This window comes from Saccostrea echinata, unplaced genomic scaffold, assembly GCF_033153115.1.
Source record: "Saccostrea echinata isolate AGI-Se365-2 ecotype Australia unplaced genomic scaffold, CSIRO_AGI_Sech_v1 ptg000009l, whole genome shotgun sequence".
Taxonomy (NCBI): domain Eukaryota; kingdom Metazoa; phylum Mollusca; class Bivalvia; order Ostreida; family Ostreidae; genus Saccostrea; species Saccostrea echinata.
In genome coordinates, this window is record NW_026889758.1 from 24,207,195 (window position 1) to 24,230,905 (window position 23,711).

General features: G+C 34.3%; 1 long non-coding RNA gene across 1 annotated transcript in view; it reads right to left on the reverse strand.

The window, feature by feature from the left end:
- Nucleotides 1-1,631: 1,631 nt before the first annotated feature.
- LOC133182075 (uncharacterized) overlaps nucleotides 1,632-23,711 on the reverse strand; it is a 262,045-nt gene continuing 239,965 nt past the window's right edge. The window contains exons 2-3 of the long non-coding RNA XR_009720512.1: nucleotides 4,178-4,326; nucleotides 1,632-1,893 (exon numbers count right to left, since the gene is read on the reverse strand). This is a non-coding gene — a long non-coding RNA (uncharacterized LOC133182075). The remainder of the gene's footprint in view (nucleotides 1,894-4,177; nucleotides 4,327-23,711) is intronic.

Here is a 23,711-nt window from a genome sequence, read left to right on the forward strand (position 1 = left end):
TTGAAGGAGAAGTGGTTGACTGAGAGAAGTGATCTTAATCTTTTAGATTTCAAAGAAAAACTTTACAATGCTTGCAAATTAGCGGAAGAAAACCTCAGGAGTTCTCAAGTCAAGATGAAAGTATGGTATGGCAAAGATGCCAGGAACAGAGTTTTTAAGCCAGGTGATAAGGTTCTTGTATTTTTGCCTGTTCCTGGTCATCCTTTACAGGCCAGATATTACGGCCCTTGTGAAATTGAAAGCAAGATTAGTGATGTAAACTACGTAGTTAAGACACCAGGTCGACGAAAAGAGAAACGGGTTTGTCACATTAACATGTTAAAAGAGTACTCTGAAAGGTGTGACCGGAATTTTGTTAAACCATTTTCCACTTTAGCCAATGCTATGACAGTTCAAAATTGTATATAAAGTGATATGAGTGTAGAGCTGAATGAGAAAGATTGTAATCAGAGTGCCCGTTTGAAAAACTCAGAAATTTTGGCTGATTTTGATGCCAAGCTTGGACATTTGAACATTCACCAAAAAGAACAAGTTAAAAACTTGATGAATGAGTATCATCAAATCTTCTCGGATGTTCCAAAGAAAACTAATGCAGCTTGTCATGATGTCATAGTGAGCTTTATATTATAGTTAAAGAATCAAAATGGTTTATAGTGTATAACTTACTTGTATACAAGTTAAATTAGTTTTATATCTAAAACAGTTGAACCCAGTACATTGTACTAATTTGAATATATTTGATCGTGAAAAAATCCTATCTTTTCCCGACGTTTGTTTAAAATATTTTTAGAAGAATGTTATGCACGTTTCATTTACCCCCCCCCCCCTTCTTAAGACATTCTCTTTAAAAGATGTAAGATTCGTAATAAATCATATTTATATGGTAAATTTTATGTAATTTTGCAGCATTTATTAATATAATTTATTACATCTACATACAACAGTAATTTTTGTTTTGTAAAACATTTTGTTTGCGTAGTTTGTCCAATCACGTTATATACCAGTAAGATTCCCCCTTTGACAGTTTCCTATCCAAAAAAGCTGATCGGCAGGGACCACGTTGTCCAAGTGCTATACAGTGACAATGTGTTTACCCTTGAGTAATAAATGGATTTATTACTTCTGTGATGCATATTTCAATAAAAGTAAACTAGGATGTCATTCTCTCGACATGTGCACATTCCTGTAACGTGAGCAATATTTCAGGTAAATGTGATTACCACAACGTTCGACGCATTTTCTCGGCATGTATATCCAAACAGCTAAATTTATTGCACATGAATGCATAATATATGCAAATACGGTGTATCGTGCAAAAAGCCCAAACAGTACGTACAGTGCAATCGGAAAAGATGCATTGGGTAGCCCTTTCCTGTTTATTGTTCTGATATTTATGTGCATGAAAACATGCACATGCCATTTTGGATTTCTCTACATTGCAGCTACAGTATTCAAAATTTATTTACTTCTAAGAAGTTATAGTTTTGGATGGATTTTTATGTTTTAAACATGTCATGTTTTTGCTAAGTTCATGGTGTGTCCCAAAACTGTGCTATCGGAGATGTGTTCATGTCAACAGCCAGGCTAGAAAATCACTCAAGTGTAACAAATGCATCGCATCGGGGTTCAAGGTATCACACCGGCAATTGTTTTCACTATATAATTCTATATAGCATAAAAAATCGTAAAAAATCAGATATTTGAATTCATGAAAAAATATTCACAAGGAGGTGTTAAACATTACCTGTCACATTAGCTGACACCAAATAACAGGGTACCTACACGGCATTTTCTGACTGTATCCATCTGCAAACAGGGCTACCCTCAAATTCACGTGTTTTCAATGTGTTTATAAGCATCTTGAGTGCACCACAGAAAGTAGCCTCCTATGCCCTGAAAAAAATAGTTCCTGTCAAAAACCTTTATTTATTTACAAAGTGCATAAAATTTACTACGCACAGGTACCAAAGTTGTAAAAATGGCTTGGCAAAAAAATTTAAAAACTCTCAAAAGAAAGGAAAATCCATTTTATATGTATGGAACTACAATTGACTAAGTTCATTTTGATTTGTCAATTACCGGTGTGATACCTTGAAGGACCTTTGATGTAGTCAGATTTTTTCCATTTTTGCACCTGAGATTCATTAAATAATTGTCACCAACATCCTTAAGTCTGGTGATCTAAATCCCCTTATTTCTGAAGATATGATGCATTTATCTCCCTTACTCCAGAGCAGTCAGGAATACACACAGAGCACTCTGAAAGAAGTTTTTTGGGGAATCTTTTGAAGCAGAATTTCATCATTAAAAGAATAAGCTTGGCAACCAACTTTTTATCTGTGGAGAGTATATGCTTTGTTCTTCACAACAAACAAAAGAGTTTGCAAGTCTGAGATCATTATGTAATTATTACATAACAAAGTTGCATTTTACCCTTCAAAGAATGACATAATTTACAAAAATTGTTAAATACTGGGTTGATAAAAAAAAATCTGCATCTGGTCAATTTATGTTCCAAATAAAGCCTAGGTATTTGTCTACAAGTTGCTGTGCAGAAGTTTATCTAAATGCTGTGTTGTAACACAGGGCAGTTAAAATGATATCAGCATCTAGGGAGGTTCTAGACAGCTCCCACACTCCATAAACTGGCTTTGATGATAAGAAAATGGAGAAAACAATTCAGATGTAATTTATTGTTGTGATTTATGTAAATGGCTTTCTCTTCAGACACAAATTAGCCATGAAATTTCAATTGAACATGCATAATTATTCTCTTTTCATTGATGTACTCAGGAATTCCAAAGGTGTTTAATGAATTTGCATGATTTATGCAAGATTAAAGCTTTTTGTTTCACCAAATTTACATAAAAATTAAACATTTAAATTTTAAAATATAACTCTTAAACATTTTTGAGTTTGAACACTTTTATATGTGACAAAATGCATCACAGAGACTAGTTTCAGGACATCCTCCATGATTCTTGGAGGTGGGTGGGTGTACAAAAACCTGCTGATAAAATTTATAGGAAGTGAAATGAGAAGAAGGGGGTACTTTATTAGCTGAATTATAGTTATTCTGATATTTTAGTTATGGAAATATGCCAAATTTCTTTATCAGTTAAATTTGCAATTTATTAATATTTCAGTACATTGATATGCTTTATAGATCATGCTCAAATAAGCATCACTGACTGAGACTTAATTCATATGTGAGAGTCAATACCTACATATAAGTTAAAAAATAACAAAAAACAGTCTCCGACAAACTGAAAAAACATGAATGTCAGCTGCGAAAGCATGGGAAAAAAAGTCCAGAGAACCATAAAAGGCATACCATGGTGCTAAGTGACATTCTGTACTACATGTATGATGCATGGTTAGAACTCAGAATAAGTATTCACTTGCAGGCCCTGACAGTATTTATGGATTTTTTGGTCATAACCTTCTTTCCTGTGAAAAATTCTAAATAAATATTATTTATGCATTACATTTATTAGACAAATTTAACTCATTTCATTATTTCTAATTCTCCATAATGCAGTAATATATATGCATCACTGGAGGTGAATAAAATTAAAGTAATTCATGTCTCTGTAAAAAATATCATTCTGTGAAAACATGTTTTACTTGCTCACATTTTATCGCAGTTGTCGCTTGTGCTGAAAACTCATTCGCAAACCTAAAATTAGTCTTTCCTTGAAAAATCAGCCTTAACAACCTTTACGGCAAAGTCTGTAGACACTATAATTGACTGCGGTTAGCTAGTGCAAATAATTTAAAGTCATCTAAAACAAAAAACCAACATTTTCTGACTTCTTTCTACATTTCAGATGTATAATCCTACTTTTTAGGTCATACTTTTAAGTATTGACTGTAAAAAATAACCTCTTGTTAATATTTACATAGAAATCTGTGTAAAATAATATAAATCCTACTTCTAATTTAAAAATTGTGTGCTTTCACACAAAAAGTTAATAAAATGACATATTTTGTTAAAATGTGCCCTTTAAAAATGAAAAATATCATTTATATGGATTTAGATGATTTTTCATAATCACCTTCAAGGTATCACACCGGTAATTGTTTTCACTATATAATTCTATATAGCATAAAAATCGTAAAAAATCAGGTATTTTCATTCATGAAAAAATATTCACAAGGAGGTGTTAAACATTACCTGTCACATTAGCTGACACCAAATAACAGGGTACCTACACGGAATTTTCTGACTTTTTCCATCTGCAAACAGGGCTACCTTTAAATCCACGCGTTTTCAATGTGTTTATAAACATCTTGAGTGCACCACAGGAAGTAGCCTCCTATGCCCTGAAAAAAAAAATAGTTCCTGTCAAAAACCTTTATTTATTTTCAAAGTGCATAAAATTTACTACGCACAGGTACCAAAGTTGTAAAAATGGCTTGGCAAAAAAAATTAAAAAACTCTCAAAAGAAAGGAAAATCCATTTTATATGTATGGAACTACAATTGACTAAGTTCATTTTGATTGGTCAATTACCGGTGTGATACCTTTATATAGCAGGTACAGGTTCCCAAATAAATATGGCGGAATCAAAGAAATATGGCGGAAAGGGTCGTACAGGAATGAAATAATTCGAACAAGGATGAAAATAATGCCTATTTAAGAGTTCATGTCAGCTTTAAGAACAAGCGTCAAACATGCGCTGACTATGTATTCAGACGATGAAAAAAGCGTGACTCTCAGGCTGATTACTTATTGATATTCAATATATCTTCGGGTCCCGTGCCTAAGTTTTTATTTAGTTTTCCGCGAAAAGAGTGTTTTAATTTCATATCTGTAGCAAAAATACAGTTAAGATATCGGTGAATTTTATTATGGAAAGAAATAAACATTTTATGAGACTTCAATTTACGGCTTTTTTCAGTACTCTGAAGTCCACCCATTCTTTCAGACTTTATTGTATGTCAGATTTCTTACAGTGAAGAGCTTTTGACGATTTCGTGTTTTTACCATAGGAAGTTTTCAAGTCAACGTCTTGTGTTTTACAGGAATATGACAAATGTCTTTTTCGTTATTCTACTATAATAAGGGTTTTTTTTTTTTTTACCTTCGATCGAAAAGAAAAAATAATCAGATGGCTTATTTCCATGATCTTAGTAATAAAGCAAATCTAGCAAACCAAAAATGATAATGATGAAAAAATAAACAAAATAAATATATAAAAAAATAATCCTATATTCATAGCTTTGGTTAATTTTCAATTTAATTTATAACTAGATATCAATGAGATGGGCCCTGCTTTCAGCAACGAACATGAAAAAGTAAAGTAGCTGAAAATGGTTTATTTTGAAGAGGAACACTTGTGTACTATTAAGGGATGTGTTGTTTGAGTCTAAAGGGCTTCTTTGTCATCCTTGTTATAATAAAAAATGGCATGAAAATCACGAGTGCTCCATACCCTCTATCAAAAAGCGGCACAAAAATCACAAATGTTGCATATCCTCTATGAAAACTGTTGCATATATATCAAAATATGGAAGGAAAATCACAAATGTTCTGTACCCTAAGTCAATTGGTAAAGTTTGAGGCTGACTGGACTTAAGAGAAAGAAACCATGCACCAAACAAAGATTTTAAACAGAGAGGCTATTTTTGACCTTGACCCTTGACCTAGAAACTTCGTTCAAGGTCACTGCACATCCATTGACCAGTGGCACTCTGAGAATGAAGTATGAGCCACATCGGATCAAAAGGAGAGAAGATATGCTCCGGACGAGGATTTTTCATATAATTCTGCTATGACCTTGACCTTAAACCTAGAAATATGGTTCAAGGTCACTGCACACTCTTTACCCAAAGGCACTCTGTGGGTGAACTATGAGCCAGATTGGACCAAGGAGAGAGAAAATATGCTCCGGACAAGAGTTTAAACAGATAGGCTATTTTTGACCCTTGACCTAGAAACTTTGTTCAAGGTCACTGCACATCCATTGACCAGTGGCACTCTGTGAGTGAAGTATGAGCCACACTGGACCAAGAGGAGAGAAGATATGCTCAGGACAAGGATTTTTCAGATATATATAATTCTGCTATGACCTTGACCTTAGACCTAGAAACATGGTTCAAGGTCACTGCATGCTTTTTACCCAGACACTCTGTGGGTGAACTATGAGCAGATTTGGCCAAGGAGAGAGAAAATATGCTCCGGACAAGAATTTAAACAGAGAGTCTATTTTTGACCTTGACCCTTAATCTAGAAACTTTGTTCAAGGTCACTGCACATCCATTGACCAGTGGCACTCTGTGAGTGAAGTACGAGTCACATTGGACAAAGAGGAGAGAAGATATGTTCCGGACAAGGTTTTTTTTTTTATATAATTCTGCTATAACCTTGACCTTAGACCTAGAAACATGGTTCAAGGTCACTGTACACCCTTTACCCAAAGACACTCTGTGGGTGAAGTATGAGCCAGATTGGGCCAAGGAGATAAAAGATATGCTCTGGACAAGAGATCTCGGACGGACGAACGGACAGACTGATCACTATGGGGCGCCCGCAGAGCGGGGCCCTAATTATGTTCCCCAAACGAAGTTGGGGAACATATTGTTTTTACTCTGTTTCTTATTATTATTAAGTCTTCCGTTCACAACGGAAGACTTATAGTGATTGTATTGTTTCTTTTTATTATTATTATTATTATTATTATTATTCCTCCCAAATTTTGTGAGCGCGATTACTCAGAGATGGTTGGATAGATTTTCACAATTTTTCACATGATAGTAGGCTGACATATGAAGTTTATATAAAATTCCGTTTTTTGAAAAATTCACTTCCGGTCCGAAGTTACGGCCGAATTTCCAATTTTTAAATGGACTTTTGTCCGGAATTTTTCTCGGAAACGGTTTGAGGTAAAGATGTGAAATTTACAGGGGTATTAGATCATGACATTCTCTTTGTTTCGAAGTTGTTTTCGTGTGTTTCCGGTACTTCCTGTCCGAACCGGAAGTGAACTTGTGTTTGGTCAATTTTCAACTTTTTTGTTTTTTAATATTTTTTCAAGATATTATTATGTATAACAGAGGTTATTCTACAAATACTAAATATATAATTTGTTTTGAAATCAGATTCCACATTTTGCAGATTTTCGGTACCCTCATTTTCCCTATTTACCTAGTGTGTAGACAATGGGCAAAGAAAGATAACTCTGACTTGTAAGTGAGAATAGAACTTTCGAGATAAAGGCGGAAATAGTATCGATGACGTTAGAGACATATACACTCTCCATATCAAAATATTTAGACGTTCTATATTCACTCTTCAAAATTTAAGAGGACGTTGGTTACCGCTTCCAGTGCATGTAAAGTTTGAAGTTGCCAGTGTAGTGTAAGTCTGTATTGACAGTTAGTTAATTTACACATGAATATATCTAAAAAAAAATTAATATATATATGCTAGGTAGCTAATTCAAGTAAATATATTATAAGCACTGAATATACATTTATAGTGATGGACAGGCATGCAGTTTTATCTATTTCGTATATTAAGTTCAGAATACGATAGTTATAAGCCTTCTATAATGCAGACGATTTATTATTCTCTATGATCTGAATGCGAAATTATCCCGATTTCCGAGTTTTACTTTCGATATTAAAAAATATTACATACACTCAAAAAAGGAATTAAGCGATAGAAAATTGTAATACAGTACTGTTTTAAAGCCTTTATAAATAAATTGATATCTGCCACTGAAAAGAAAGAAAATCAATCTATAGATTAGATTTGGTTATTACATATATATCTGATAAAAGGTTAAATTATTTATGACACATGATCTATACTCTATATACCCAAGGAATTATAAAAGATGTGAAAAGGCGATTCTTGGATTCTTGTGAAATACTCAAAGAGTTAAAGAGTGTGTGAAATAATGGTACGCTATATGTTTCTTTTGGGAAAAAAAAACATGATAAAAAAAATTGTACAAGTCTGTTGATATGTGGGATAAGTATATCTGAATGAACACAATTTTATGCAATAATATATAATCATGTACATGCAACTGACGTTCGTACTTTTCCTTGTAATTCATAAAATTATCTAATTCCTTTGAAGCCCCCCCCCGTCTTGAATTTGAATTATATATTCGTTTTAGATTTAAATCTGGAACATGTGAATAACATTACCATTTACATGTATACAGAATTTCATATTTTATAATTATGAAATGTTCAATTTACATGTCTGAGAGAGAGAGAGAGAGAGGAGAGATAACCTCTTAATCCCGATCCAGACCAAAACTTAGTTCTTTATCGGTCACACCCATTCTTTATTAGATGTTTTCTGATTTCATAGTCAGTCATGGTCACATCCTGTATATTTTTCAGCTTAAAAAGTATCACACGAAGTGCACGTGTGTTGACCTGTCAATCAAAATCACTTGACGCTGTATGCACTGCAATTAAGTAGCCTGAGTTCGAAATGATCTTGAAGTATGATCTTTAAGTAAATCTGCTGCAACAAACTTGTGAAAAAAAAATAGAATAAAATAAAAAATAAAATATCTCGGTATTATGAACTTCGACTGTGGGACGTGGAGACCGGTCCTTTGGATGAGATCGTATAAATCGAGGTCCCTTGTCGCAGAAGATGCTGGCATAAAAAAGATTCCCCACTGCTCAATTGCGATAAATGCCAAAGTATAGGACAAAAATTTACAGTCTCCACCGGCGAGTGGTGGCGTCTCCATGTGAGTGAAAAATTCTGGAGAGGGACGTTAAACAACATACGTATAATCAATCAATCAATCAATCAATCAATCAATCGATTGCTGAAGAATAAATGTAATTGAATAATTTGTCTTATAGGTATGTTGTCAAATCTTGATATTATAACTTTACAAAACTCAGTGACTTTACGTTTAATGTGATACTAACTTAATTCATTATATTTTTTTAAAACACCATCACAATTATGCCAAAACATACACACAGTGAAGTTTATGATAGTACGGTGTTCGTTCGTCTGTTTGTTTGTCTTAGAAATGATTGCAAACATTTTTTTTTTAAATTGCTAATGATATACGTATATCTCTTATAGGTGCCAAATGTATTATACAAGATTGATAATGAAAATCAAAGTACCTTAAGTACTGAAAGGACTTTTTTCCAGTTATTTTTTTCTTTCACAGTAAATATGATATGTATGTTTTTTACACAGAAAAAAGCAAATTCTTACAGATTTAGAAGAACGGAAGACTTTTTTGTTGCCATGGCAACAAGAGTCTAGTTATTATTTTTCTTCTTCTTCTTCTTCCTGGGTACTTTTTTGTCCGCGAGTGATCTCGTCAACTACTCATCCGATTGAGGTGAAACCTTTTTAGGGTTAATAGGCATGTTATGTAGATTTGCGGAATCAAGGTCATTTTGCGCGCACGAGCATGCACGTGCGTGCGCGTGCAATACGTAAAATGACCAATATACTTGATATAGCTGTAACTTTTATATTTTTTGATGAAATGCTTTGATACTCAGAATATAAGGGTATATTAAAAATGTAAACAAGACGACATGGTCAACAATGCACATACATGCACGTGTGCGCACGCGCAAAGCGTAAAATGACAAATATACTTGATATACTCGTAACTTTTATACTTATTGATGAAATGCTTTGATACTCAAAATATTTATATATATTAAAAGTGTAGACAAGATGACATGGTCATCATGCACATGCATGCATGCATATGCATGCGCGTGCGCGCGCTTGCAATGTGTTAAATGACCAATATACTTAATATAGCCGTAATTTTTATATTTTTTTTATGAAAAGCTTTGATATTAAGAATATACAGATATATCAAAACTGTAGACAAGATGATGTGGACATCATGCTCATGAATGCACATGCGCTCGCGTGCAATGTGTCAAATGACCAATATACTTAATATAGCCATAACTTTTATATTTTTTTATGAAAAGCTTTGATACTAAGAATAAACAGACATATTATAAGTGTAGACAAAATGGCATGGTCATTATGAAAATGCATGCAGGTGCGCATGCGTGCAATGCTAAGATGACCAATATACTTGATATAGTCGGAACATATATTTTTTGATGAAATGTTTTGATACTGAGAATATAAAGATGCATTAATAGTATAGATGAGATGACATGGTCATCCTGCACATGCATGCACGTGCGCGCGCGAGAAATGCAAAAAACGATCAATATACTTCATTGCCTTATTTAATGAAGCTTACAGGAAATAAGACACCAAAAGGGTGTGGGGGAGCGTTTGGGGAACATCTGTAACGGTCCCCGTTACAATTATAACTAGTTATAAGTTGAATTTACATGATAGTAAAATATTTTCTCTGGGATTGATTCTTTTTTGGCTAAAACAATATTATATATTTTTCAAACCATATGCCATAATTGCTAACATCTAAAAACTTTTACTTACATTAACAGAAGATGCTAGGTGTTATTCATGATGTTTTCTGTGATCGACTTGGTAAGTAATAAGTAATACTCGACAAGTAATAATATTTGCTTTTCTTTCCATTGAAAATTAATCAATTAATAAAATACCAAGTTTTCATTTCCTTTGTACAGTATATAAAATATAGTTCATTTTAAAGCTGAAGTTTCGAAAAGCCCGGGTTGTATTTTAAGCATCTGTTTTGCAATAGAAACTTCAGATAGTGATGCGAACGCCAAAAAGAATTCACTTCATGTGCTCTTTGTTATCACACTTTGTGGTCTAAATATGAAAAGTTAAAAACACAACAGGAAAGATAAAGGTTATTTGATGGTATTCATGGATGAGTTAGTCTGACAAATGCAAAAGTAAAATAAAAAGTAGAGAGGTGATTATGACACTGTATCTAAAAAATGCTGTTTTGAGATTAATACGATGATTTAAGTACATGTACATGTACCTGTGGAGTCAATATTCATCAATCTCGGGATGTATACTGTATTTCGAGGGTTGTTTAATCATCACATTGACCAAAAACCCACCAGTAATTTTTACTGTTTTAATTATGTATATTATCAAATAATTCAAACAGGTTTGTAAATCTTACCCTCTTTGGTTTGCTGAAGTTTCAGCCAAAGTCAATGAAAGACTCTGATTTCATTGCCCAACAAAAATAAACGCAATTAATCGTATCGATTTGGAATTTTTGATCCAATGTAGAAATAAGTGTCATCTGAGAAAAATACAACCGTGTCAAGGATCCATGAATGGCAATTTAATTACTATATAATAAAAGAAAATTAAAACTAAGACAGATGAAGAAATGCTGCCTAAAAACAAGAGCAATAAGACGATCGGATAGTCTGGTTGTTACTACCCCGCTACAACTTAATTTCTGACCCAAGGGCCATAAATTTCAAAATTTTAAAAGAGACAAACCATGATACGATTTGTTTTATAAATTTTTAGAGGCAGAGAAGAGTATAAAATGAATAAATGCATTAATTTTTATTATATGATTCCCACCTTTACACGAGAACTTGCAATTAAGGGACGTATGTGAAAAATAAATTATTTATCAATAAGTTATTCAATAAAATGAAGGAAGGAAATGTGTAAATGATGATATTGAAAAAACAATTTTTGAAAAATATAACTATATGAACTTTTAGAATTGAGAAATGTCTTTTTCAGAGCGGGAGATTGTCCTCGATTTGTATGCCTCCATTCTTTGTATTCAAACTTGACCTGTATTTTCTGGTAAAATACCTGCATATGCAATTTCAACCTTTTACATATATCCCTACAAAAGTAAGAGAGCGGAAACTGAAATTTCTTATTTTTTCTAGGTTCAAGAGGGATAACTCTGTCAAAACTCATCAGACCATAACCAAATTCGAACTTGACCTGTATTTTCCGGTAAAATACCTCAATTTTATACATACATCCCTTCAAAAGTTAGAGAGCGGAAACTGAAAATGTCTTTTTTTTTCTCCAAAGTTCAAGAGGGATAACTGTCAAAAATCATTGGATCATGACTAAATTTGAACTTGACCTGTGTACTTCTATGACTTATCCATACACTGTATGTCAAATTTGAGTTGAAAGTGTGCAACTGTTGCAGAGATAATGAACTGAAAGTGAATGATGACGGAACAGAGTAATTGCAATGTGCAATTATGACCTTGGACCTTTTGACCTTAAACCAAAAGGGATTTTCTTTAGGCCATAAAGAGTTGTAATATATAACTTCGTTGCAAATGCTCAAAGACTTTTTAAAGTGTTACGTACAAACAGAGTGTATGAATTTATTACATTGATCTCTGACCTTTTGACCTCAAAATCGATAAGGATTCTCTTTACCTCATATGGAGTTGTGATTTTGAAGTTTATTCAACAAAGCTGAAAGAAAACTAAAGTTATTATCTGGAAAATATTATATGTAATGATCTAACAACCAAGCTGTATGATAAACGTGATGACTTTTAACTTTTCAATCGTCAACTTCCCTTACTTATGCAGCAATATACCTTCATCACCTGCATACGGGGTATATATCTCTCAGTTGATTCGATACGCAAGAGCATGCTCTATGTATGTACAATTTCTAAAACGAGGTAAATTATTGTCAAACAAGTTGATGAAACAAGAATATCAGCTGTCTCGTTTAAAGTCATCATTTCGTAAGTTCTATGGTCGATACAATGACCTTGTCAGCAAATACAATTTATCATTGAGTCAAATGCTGACTGACGTTTTTCATACTAATTGTTAGGCCATTATTTACATACTGAATTGTCGACGGGTTTTTCCGTTATTTCCCGATCATGACAAGGAGCACACGGCGGGTGTGACCGGTCGGCAGGGGATGCTCACTCCTCCATGGCACCTGATCCCACCTCTGATGTTTGGAGGTCCGTGTTTGCTCTGCTCCTATTTTGTATTGTTTAATGGACTTTTGAGCTTGAATACTGTTCGTTATCTCCATCTATTTCACATTAAAACTAGTTTAATTCATAATGCATTGCTTGGTGGCTGGAGTAGAGCATTTTCTGTTCGAGTCAAACAAATTATTTTCTGCATGATCTTGCAGAAGGCTGTGCAAATAATCTCTCTCCATCTTTAAACATTTGCTTGTAGGTTTTCAAGATAGACCTCTCTTTCCAATGCTTTAATTTTTCTGACATTTTAGAAATGGTACTTTCTTGCTTTTGTATATGTGAAAACAGTTTCTTATTGTTTTCTTTTAGAGTTTTAATTTCATCAAGACAGTTTGCGACTTTCTTTTTTTCAGTTATTAGTTTTTTTTTTCCATGTTTCGAAATTTCTGTGCTTCATTTCTTTTAATTTTAACAACAAATTCTGATAACCCAAACATTGTTTGCATTCTCTAACTAATTTTAATTTTTCTCTAGCTTTCCTTTTTCATAAGACATTAAATCTAATGTTTGTGACATCTTTTTGTTTTCTAATTTTAAAAGTTTGGTCTCTTGTTTCATTTCTTCACCGTGTTTTCTTTTTAAAGTGGCTACTTCTTTTTGTGCTGCTCTCTAATTTTCTTAGTATCAATATCAGTAGCCAATTTTACACTCTCTACTTTTTCCTCGTACTTGGTTTTTAATTCAGAAAGATCTGTTGCTAAGCCTGAACAAGTTTTTTGAAGGCATGAAACTTCATTTTTATAAAACTGGCCAAGAGGTTGGCTGGGAACAAGTACAGTACATGTAGCTACTGGAATTGAAAACATTTCATTTTCATATTGTTCTTTCAGTTTAATTTTCCTCTTTTGCCTTTGAGTTTGTTTTTATATCTTGTTTGGACAATTTAGACTATGGTGCAGACTTATTTATTGATGTTTTTCAGTGTTTGTTAAAGTTAAGAACATTTCAATCAAATTATCTCCATTGCTCTCCAACTTACTTCTGTCAAGAATTTCTAGAGCTGTTTTAACGTTTATTTTTGTTTGAGTTGTGAGATTTCATTTTTCTGTTTGTTTTTTGTTGTTTTTGTTTGGTTTATACAAATTAATCCAAGGGTCCTTTTCAACGATCTCATCCAGAGTATATGTTGTTGATGAGGAATTAGATTGTCTGATTTTAGGTCTTTTATGATATTCCCTTATTTGTTGTCAACAGTGTGATAGCTTTGTAAACATCTGTCTTTTTAAATGTTGTTTATATGCTTTTTTCAAAGAGATATGAAGTTCGTCTTTCAGGATTTGAATTTTCATAGGCAAGTCATTTTCAAGAAAGTTATACATTTCAATCAGACTATCTCTCCTAATTCCACAATCAAATAAATCAATGATTCTCACCGCTTTCTGAAGGATGTCTTCTGAAAAATTTTCACGAGAAAAAATTTGTGCAGCCTCAGCTTGCATTATGCACTGAAAAAAATGCGAAAGTATATGAGAAAGTTAAACAAATTTGTAAAAAAAATTCTCAATTCTGATCCGAGTCTGGTGCGGAAAATTCGGTAATATTGTGCAAAACAATAAATGCAGCAATAATTACGTATTCTTTGCTTGAAAAACGATCTATTTTAGTGTTCTTTTACCTTTTATACTACACATTCGAATTTTGATAGTTGCAATCATGTCAATATATGGGCGCAGACATACTGAATTGAAAACGAGGCAAACCATATCCAAAAACGTACTTTGATAAATCGATGATATTTTGTAGAATACGCTTTTATTAAAACAGTATCAGTCGATATTTCAATCAAGAAATAAATAATCTCCACATATACTGAAACCTCATTTGCGTTATAACATTTTATATATATATATATATATATATATATATATATATATATATATATATATATATATATATATATATATATATTTTAAAACTAATTCTTCGCTTTGAAATGGTGGCTAAATTTCAGAACTGATTGATTGATTGTACGTTGTTTTACGTCCCATTCGAGATTTTTTTACTCATATAGAGACGTCAGTTTATACCGGTGAAGGGCTTCAATTTTTGACCTGAACTTGGCATCAGGGCCATTGAGCAGTGAGGGATCTTTATCGTGCCAACGCCTGCCGTGACACGGGACCTCGGTTTTTAAGGTCTTATCCGAAGGACCCGCAACTTTCACTTCAAAGTGCCGAGCGCATGGCGAAGGAACAGTTGCTACCCATTTTTATCGACTTAGGTCAGTCGCGGCCGAGATTCGAACTCACGTCCCCTCGATCACGGAGTGAGCGCTCTACCGACTGAGAAACCGTAAACGGTTTTCAGAACAGACACTTACCGGCAGTTGCATTACAAATACGCTTGCCTCGGGGCCTCATGCAAACGAGAAACATCGTTGAAAGTCGACACGTTTGTAAATTTATCACAGTTTGTCGTTATAGGCCCTACTGCATTACCACTGCAGTCGAAAAGTTCCGGACATTTTACAATGAGTTAAACAGAGTTACGTACCCTTTGGTATTTCCGTCGCTAGATCAATTCCTTCCTCCGCGACTCTAGAGCAAACGTTCTAACCACTGCGCCATGCGGGCGACTATAAAAACTTTTAAATACAGCTCTTAATTAAGCGTAGTTAACTGTTGTAAGAAAAACGGCACTGTATTCTTGCGTAATATACATAATACAATGTAAAATAATATACGTTTCAATACATTAAACTTGTTTAGCGTAGTTTATTTTGTTACAAAACATTCAGATTTGAAAAAAAAGTTTAAAATATTAGTAATCATGAAGTTTTATGGATTATGCAATGTGCAGTTTTTCTAAATATTTGCAAAATATCAATTATGCAATATTTAATCTTTTTTTAATAAACCTTGTTTATGCCTACATTTGTTCTAATAAGCATGATGTCCAAGAAAGTTCGCGAGATTATTTGATTTTTCAAATATAATTTTTAAAATTTAGCAGGCGTTATTTAATGTAAAAATCGGCACGAATATAATTTATAGAATTTAGAAGGCGTTATCTAATGTTAAAATTTTGTGCAAACTCTCTGCCGTTCTACTGTAAAACACTCTTTAAGGTTTTCCATCCCTAATAGGACCTTATTCTCTATCCTTCGATATCCATCACGTATATAATACTCTGATATAAATTCATAGCATTTTACATTAGAAAAGGATTTACCAAGAGAAAGTTTCAAAAATGTAATTAACTAAACAGTAATTAATTAACAAAAATTGCATTGAAGTCTATAGAGACAATCGATTTTTTAAAAATAAAAATTCAAATAATAAGAATATCAACTAGAGCGAAGCTCGTTGCAAAGCAACGAGTAGGTCTTCCGTCCTGTTTTGACCGGAAGTGACGTCAATAAAAGAAAGGAATGAGTTAAGACGTCTCCAGTGATTTCAAAATTTCAATTTTGCATCAAAACATGCAAAATAAGCTATTTCTGGCTACTTCAGGTTTGACCGGAAGTGATGTCGAGGGATGAAAAATTTGGTCGAAAAACGGCAAAAATATGAATTTTTTGACTACTTCTGTTTTGGCCGGAAGTGACGTCATTTGACGACTATCGACAATCTTACTAGCTTCTACTTGTCATTTTGAACAATTTTGCGTCGCCCGCGTGGCGCAGTGGTTAGAGCGTCTGCTCTAGAGTCGCGAGGTAAGGAGTTGATCCTTACGTCGCGGGTTCGAATCCCACTGTGGGACGTGGAGACCGGTCCTTCGGATGAGACCGTATAAAACGAGATCCCGTGTCGCAGTAGATGTTGGCACGAAAAAGACCCCTCACTGCTCAATGGCCGTAAGTGCCGAGCATAGGACAAAATTTGCAGCTCTCCACCGGCAATTGGTGGCGTCTCCATATGAGTGAAAAATTCTCGAGAGGGACGTTAAACAACAAACAAACAAAAAACAAAAATTTCTTCTTTGATGTAGAACAAATTCTCAGTAGTTTTTGAGATATTGAGAAAACACTTTCAGCCCCTGTACATCCCTTATTTTAGGGGCCAGCCCCTATTTGTCGATATCAAATGAAAGAACTTGTCATTCTGCACAACTTTTGTTCTATATGTTTTAACAAAATATTTACAAGTAAAGAAATATTCTTGAAAAAATGCTAAAAATGTTGATATTCTCAATACGACTATTTTCGGAGCATACCGTGCGGCACTTCCGGGAAAAATGAACTACTTAGTACACATTAACGAACATTGCTCTATCATCGCTGAAAATATCAAGTTCCTATTATAAGTGGTATTTCAGAAAACGAGCGTACAAAGTGACCCTCTAAAAATCACTTAATCGCAGAAATCTCCGGACCAGAAGTGACGTCATCAAAATAAAAAAAATATATATCTAGATTTTTTGATGTTCTACCAGACCTGAAAGTTTCATCAAAATCAAACAAGCCGTTTCCGAGAACTCGCGTGCACAAAATCGGTAGGAAAAGTAAACAATAACAAGAAGTCTGTGAGCCAATGCTCAATAGTAATACCCCCGCTATGAAGTGAATGTACACAAGTTTAGTTATGGACAGACACAAGAATGAACAGGAAGTTGACATCGGATTTGTACAAAAATGATTCCCACCATATGGCATGCCTCAACAAAGTGTGTGCTAAAATTTCAAGCATCTGCGATGAGTAGTTGCTGAGAAAACTGCGACGAAAATTTTGTTACGGACAGACAGACACAAAGACAGATGGACAGACAGACACACAAGGGTAAAACAGTATACCCCCTCTCCTTCAGAGCGGGGGTATAATAAAAATAGTAGAAAAGAAACCTAAGAATAAAAGTAAGGTCTTCCGCTGAAGACGGAAGAACTTAATAAATACTGTGATGGAAAGATGCATTAAATCAATAGAAATAGAATGACAATTGAAATTTTTTTTTGACGGTATAGATTTCTTAAAATTGATTTTTATTACTTACAAAAAGAGGGAGATAAGTCTTCAACAAAGTTCAAGGTCATAAATTAGGACACGTTCCATTCTTACATGCTACAGTGCAGGGAACTAATTTTGTTACATAAACCAGCATCAGCATAAGCATTAGTAGCATCAGGATCGAGTTAGCATCAGCATCAGCATTTAAAAAACAGCATTACCAGGATCAGCATTAGCAAGCAAAGGATAAAACCAGCATTGACCTACATAAAATCAGCATTATCCTACTAGCATCAGAAAATCAATGAGTTTTAATTCAGTAAAAAATTAAAAAAGAAAGAAAGAATATTGATTAAAGTATTCACATTATTGATACATAGTGAGATATTATGATCAAATTATTGTAAAAGGCACTTTTATTGCTTTAAACGGCAATGCTGAAATTCATTATCTACTTCCGGTAGCATGATGCTACTTCCGGTAGCATTGACCTAATTATAAAACAGCATCAGGATAAGGATTACTAGCATTAAATCAGCTAGCAAAGGAAGCATTCAAATCAGCAAGCAAAGGAAGCATTCAAATCAGCATCGATTCTGTAACAAAATTAGTTTCCTGCACTGTAATAGTATGTCTAAATATACTGAGTATTCCACCCATACACATTTGTTATGTATTCAAATTCATTGAATCTGAGGCTATTAGGGGTGGTATACCTTAATAGCTATATGAACCTGAAATTTTATATCCCAATATTAAGTTGGGAGTGTCCCCCAGGAAATCATTCTTGGGTTTATGAACCCGGTTTCGGGGATTTGAAATATGTTCAATCTCCTTTAGCTATCACGCATTTTGCGCACTGGGTGAGCAAATTTACACCGAAGTTTGCCCTAAGAATCATTTGCAGGTATTGTATAATTATGCATCCGCGAAAGAAATTAAACGCCATTTAATCTTTCGATTTCATCCGACATTTTATAGAAAATAAGTAAAAAAGGATTTTGATATGTACATGTATATGAAATTTTCTAAGTAAAAGTTTTTTTCAGCTTGCATATCAGTGTGCATCATTAAACCGCGATCAATACGAGGGGTGATCAACAAGTTCGCGAACTAATTGAATTACTTCCATAAAAGAAATAAAATTAGGTTTCAGTGTTCTTTATTTTTTAAAGTAGTCCTCTCCAATTTTAAAACACGATCACGTGACATATGCTATTTATAGAACATGTGTATGACTATTTGTTTATCAAATTTCATTCCGGTCTGAATTCCTCGTATTTTGACCTAATAATACCTTGGTCCATCGCCGATGAGAAAGGGGGGGGGGGGGGGTAGGACTAACTGCGTAAGGTCTCGTTTTCTCTCGAATGTATATATCTTAAGTATATTTTTATTTACTGAATATGATGATTGAATGATTTGTATTAAATTATTGAAAGGTTCAACTCCCAGGAGTATATTCTGTACTTTGATTTATATCCGGTTTATTACGTTCCTGCCGTCGAAAGTATTTCAAATACAGTCTGGTCTAGAGTAGAGCAAAGTCATAACTAATGTGCATGTTTATTACATGTAATTATTATTGCACTATCCACGGCAAAGAGAACGTTTCGGAAAGAATAATTGATATTTTAATTTTTACGTTTTAGCAAACAATGTATAGATATGAATCTCGTGTATGACACTAAGTTATAACAACTGCTTATGAACTTTAAAAGTAAAAAATATATTTTAAATGTTAATCACTACCACTTACAACAAGTGAACACAGTTCAGACTTCACATAAATTCACAATATGGCACGTAGTACATTTTCTAAATTCATTACCCAGTACCAAGTGAAAGTTGTTCTTCTGTATTATACGCGCAGAAAGTTGCAGTGAATAAAAAAAATCTGAAAGAAAGTTTAAATGTACCTGGAAAATCTCATAGTAAGTTTAAACGTACCTGGAAGAAGCGTATCAGGAAAGAGTCAATGTCTTCTGTAATTTGTTATATAAACAGTAATATTTTGTGTATTAATATCGATTCTCTTGGTCCAAAAAATATTTTGAGTAATGCACAGACAGTTAATTACTTATGTTTTTGTTTGAAATCCATTCTTCCTTATGTAATAAAAATCACTGTTTTGTACACACTAGGCCTTGGGACGTTGATGGTTACGCTAGTATAGTATGGGTATTCCTTCACGTCCTCTAAACATCAGGAACATTTACGTTATACGCAAGTTAAGCTGTTATTCTGCTACAAATTTCTGGCCCAATTATTTTTTTTAATTTTATGTAATCTTAACCTTGCTAGCTCACCTAAGCCGAAGGCTCAAGCGAACTTTTCAGATCAAAATTTTTGTTGTCGTCTTAATCTTTTTATACTTTGTTTTTTTTTTCTCTCTAGAACTACAAGGCCAATTTCAACCAAACTAGGCACAAAGTATCCTTATGTAAAGGGGATTCAAGTTTCCTCAAAGAAGGGCCATGTCCTCTTCCAAGGACAGATAATCAAGGAAAAAAATTACATAGGGTGATTAAATAATTCTTAGTAAAGCGTTTCTCTATATTAACTATAATACCCCAGTGCAGTAATGGCAGAATAGAGATAACACTATAGTAAAATGATCCGCAATTTATTAGTGCCCGCAATTACAACATATACAACAATGACGGAGCTGACAGAGACACGTCTGTACTCTGCAGCTGGTAAAAGGAAAAGAGAGAGAGTGCTGGTATACGTCACAGCAGGTGCGCCGTATCACGTGACCGGAGGTAGCAAGGCAATTCGTGCCCAGTACCTCCAGGAGCACTACATTAGGAACCACTTGAACAGAAAAGACGAAACTCATGTAAAAGCGTCCTCACAGTGCATATTCCTGTCTGTTCAAATGATGACCTTCTCCAGGTAAGGGACCGTTCACGGTAGCTCAGTCAGTAGAGCGGTCGCTTCGTGATCGGGAGGTCGTGAGTTCGAATCTCGGCCGCGACTGACCCAAGTCGATAAAAAATGGGTAGCAACTGTTCCTTCGCCGTGCGCTCGGCACTTTGAAGTGAAAGTTGCGGGTCCTTCGGATGAGACCTTAAAAACCGAGGCCCCGTGTCAATGGCAGGCGTTGGCACGATAAAGATCCTTCACTGCTCAATGGCCCTGAGTGCCGAGTAAAGGTCAAAATTTGAAGCCCTTCACCGGTATATGGTGACGTCTCTATATGAGTGAAAAATCCTCGAATGGGACGTAAAACAACAATTATTCAATCAATCAATCTCCAGGTAGGGTGGGCACTATGGACAATCAAAGTTTTGCATAAGAAAAATATTTTAAAATCTTCTCAAGAACAGGAAATCCATGGTAAGTCATATTTATATGGCAACATCCTCATGTACTGTAGATTCATGTACATAAAATTATATCCCCAAGAATAGGCCTAGGTTGGAGCCACGATGGACAATAAGAGTTTAACATAGGTATATAAAGAAAGAAATGTTTAAAATTTTTATTTCAAGAACAATAATATCACGATCAGTCATATTTATACGGAAGCATCCTTAGTTGATTCAAATTTGTTCAAATCATGAAATCTTGAGGTAGTGTGGGGCCACACTGGGCAATCGAAGATTTACATGGGTATGTATAAGAAAGCATCTTTTAAAAAAGATCAGTCAGATTTATACGGAAGCATCCTTTAAATTAGTTAATGTTTATCAAATTTGTTCAAGTCATGAAATCTGGAGGTAGTGTGGGGCCAAAATAGGCAAAGTTTTTTATGGGTAGGTATAGTTAGATCTTTTCAAAAAATCTTCTCAAGAATAACAAACCATGATTAGTCTAGCTTATATGGAAGCATCCACAAGTAATGCTTATTCAGATTTCTAATCATGACTATGGGGGTATGGTGGGGCCATAATGGGCAGTCCAATTTTTACATAGTAATACGAAGGAAAAATCGTCTTCTAAATAACAACATAGCCATGATCAGTCAAAAGTATATGGAAGCATTCAGAGGTACTGCAGATTGAAATTTGTTCAAATCATAACCCCCTTGGTGTAGGGTGGAGCTACAATTGGCGAAGTTTTACATTGGAATACATAGGTAAAAACTTTTTAAAATCTTCTCAATTTACAGGAAAGCCATGGTCAGTCATATCCTCAGATAGTGTGTATTCAAGTTTGTTCATATCACGACCTTTGATAGTAGGATGGTTGCACTAAGGGGGGTCAATTTTCTACATACAAATATATAGAGAAAAGCGTTAAATACTTTTTCCCTACAAACAATTTTAGTTCATATTGAAACATCCTCAGCTAGTGTATACAATGAACATTGATTCGAGCTTGTTCAAATCATGACCCCCCATTGGGGGGGGGGGGTCATAAACATTATAATAATCAGGAAAACCTTTCACAATACATAACTCTTCATGACCACTGTCCTTCATTAAACTTATGTATGATTTTTACTCTTCATGACTACTGTCCTTCATTAAACTTATGTATGATTTTCCCCCAACAAACAGAGAATTTTTATGGTGTGTGTGTTCTTTCCTCCAATGGTCCATCTGCAGTATCCTGAATTAATTTTTTCAGGTTCCCTATAAGTTTCTCTAATGGATACGCATTATTCTCGTCACTTACTTGAAACAATTTTCTGTCAGTAACACATTGTTTTATTAGTTTGTTTGTTTGTTGTTTAACGTCCCTCTCGAGAATTGTTCACTCATATGGAGACGCCACCACTTGCCGGTGGAGGTCTACAAAGTTTGACCTATACTCGGCACTCAGGGCCATTTGAGCAGTGAGGGATCTTTTTCGTGCCAGCACCTACTGCGACACGGGACCTCGGTTTATACGGTTTCATCCGAAGGACCGGTCTCCACGTTCCGCAGTAGGATTCAAACCTGCGATGTAAGGATCAACTCCTTACTAGCTTCGCGACTCTAGAGCAGACGCTCTTACCACTGTGCCACGAGGACGACCACATTGTTTTAAGACTGAACCATAATTCTTCCAATATTGCTTTCTTTTTTTCTGCCAGACTTTTTAATTCACCCATTATTTTGTCCACAACTTCTGCATTTTGCCACAAGACACAGTAAAGGATATCATTGAAGTACCGATTTTTTTCGGTATATTTCTTTGTTTTTTTTTTATTCCAAGGCTAGGTGTTTTTCTTTCAGCTTTATTTTTCTCTGGTTTTCTATTTCTTTCAGTCTTTCAATGTATTTTTCCCATACCTTTCTTTCATTCTTTATGTTATCCTTTAATATTAATTCTCTTTCAGCATCTGTAAGAGATTCCAACCACTGGGATGTGATCTTTATTGAATACAAACATCAGAAAAGCCTCATTGGTGATTGTAGAAGCATCGGGTCTATAGTGCAGAAAAAAATCAAGCATCCCAAATACTCTCTCTGGAATTTTGTTGTAGGGTATTACAGACATTGTTTGTTGTTGTAAACTTTGCGTTACATCGTAATACATGTATCTACCTCCAGGGAGTTGTTCTTTCATCGCCTTCTGTAGTAGTTTGTGCAGTCCTTGAAGTATTAATTGTGCAAAGGCTATGCTGTCAGTGTTTGATATGCATTTCATGAACTTATCTTTCTCCATAATCTCAGTGCAAAACGGATGCTTTTCTCCAGAAATGAAAGTGGTGGCATCTTCACTCATTTTCTCAAAGTACAATAATAAGGTGTGAGTAATCTTTATTTAAATCTAACACATGTTTGTTACACTCTACGAGTGTTCATAGTCGACCAATGACGGTTTATGCTAAAATACCAAGAACTTTGCAACAGGCAACAGCATGTGGCTTTTTGACAAGTGACAATGTCAATTTTTGATGCTGTTAGTTTTCCCATGAACTTTTTCAAACAAGTGCCTTATCCTTTTCTGATGATAAAATCCAATTTGACCCATAAGAAATAAAAT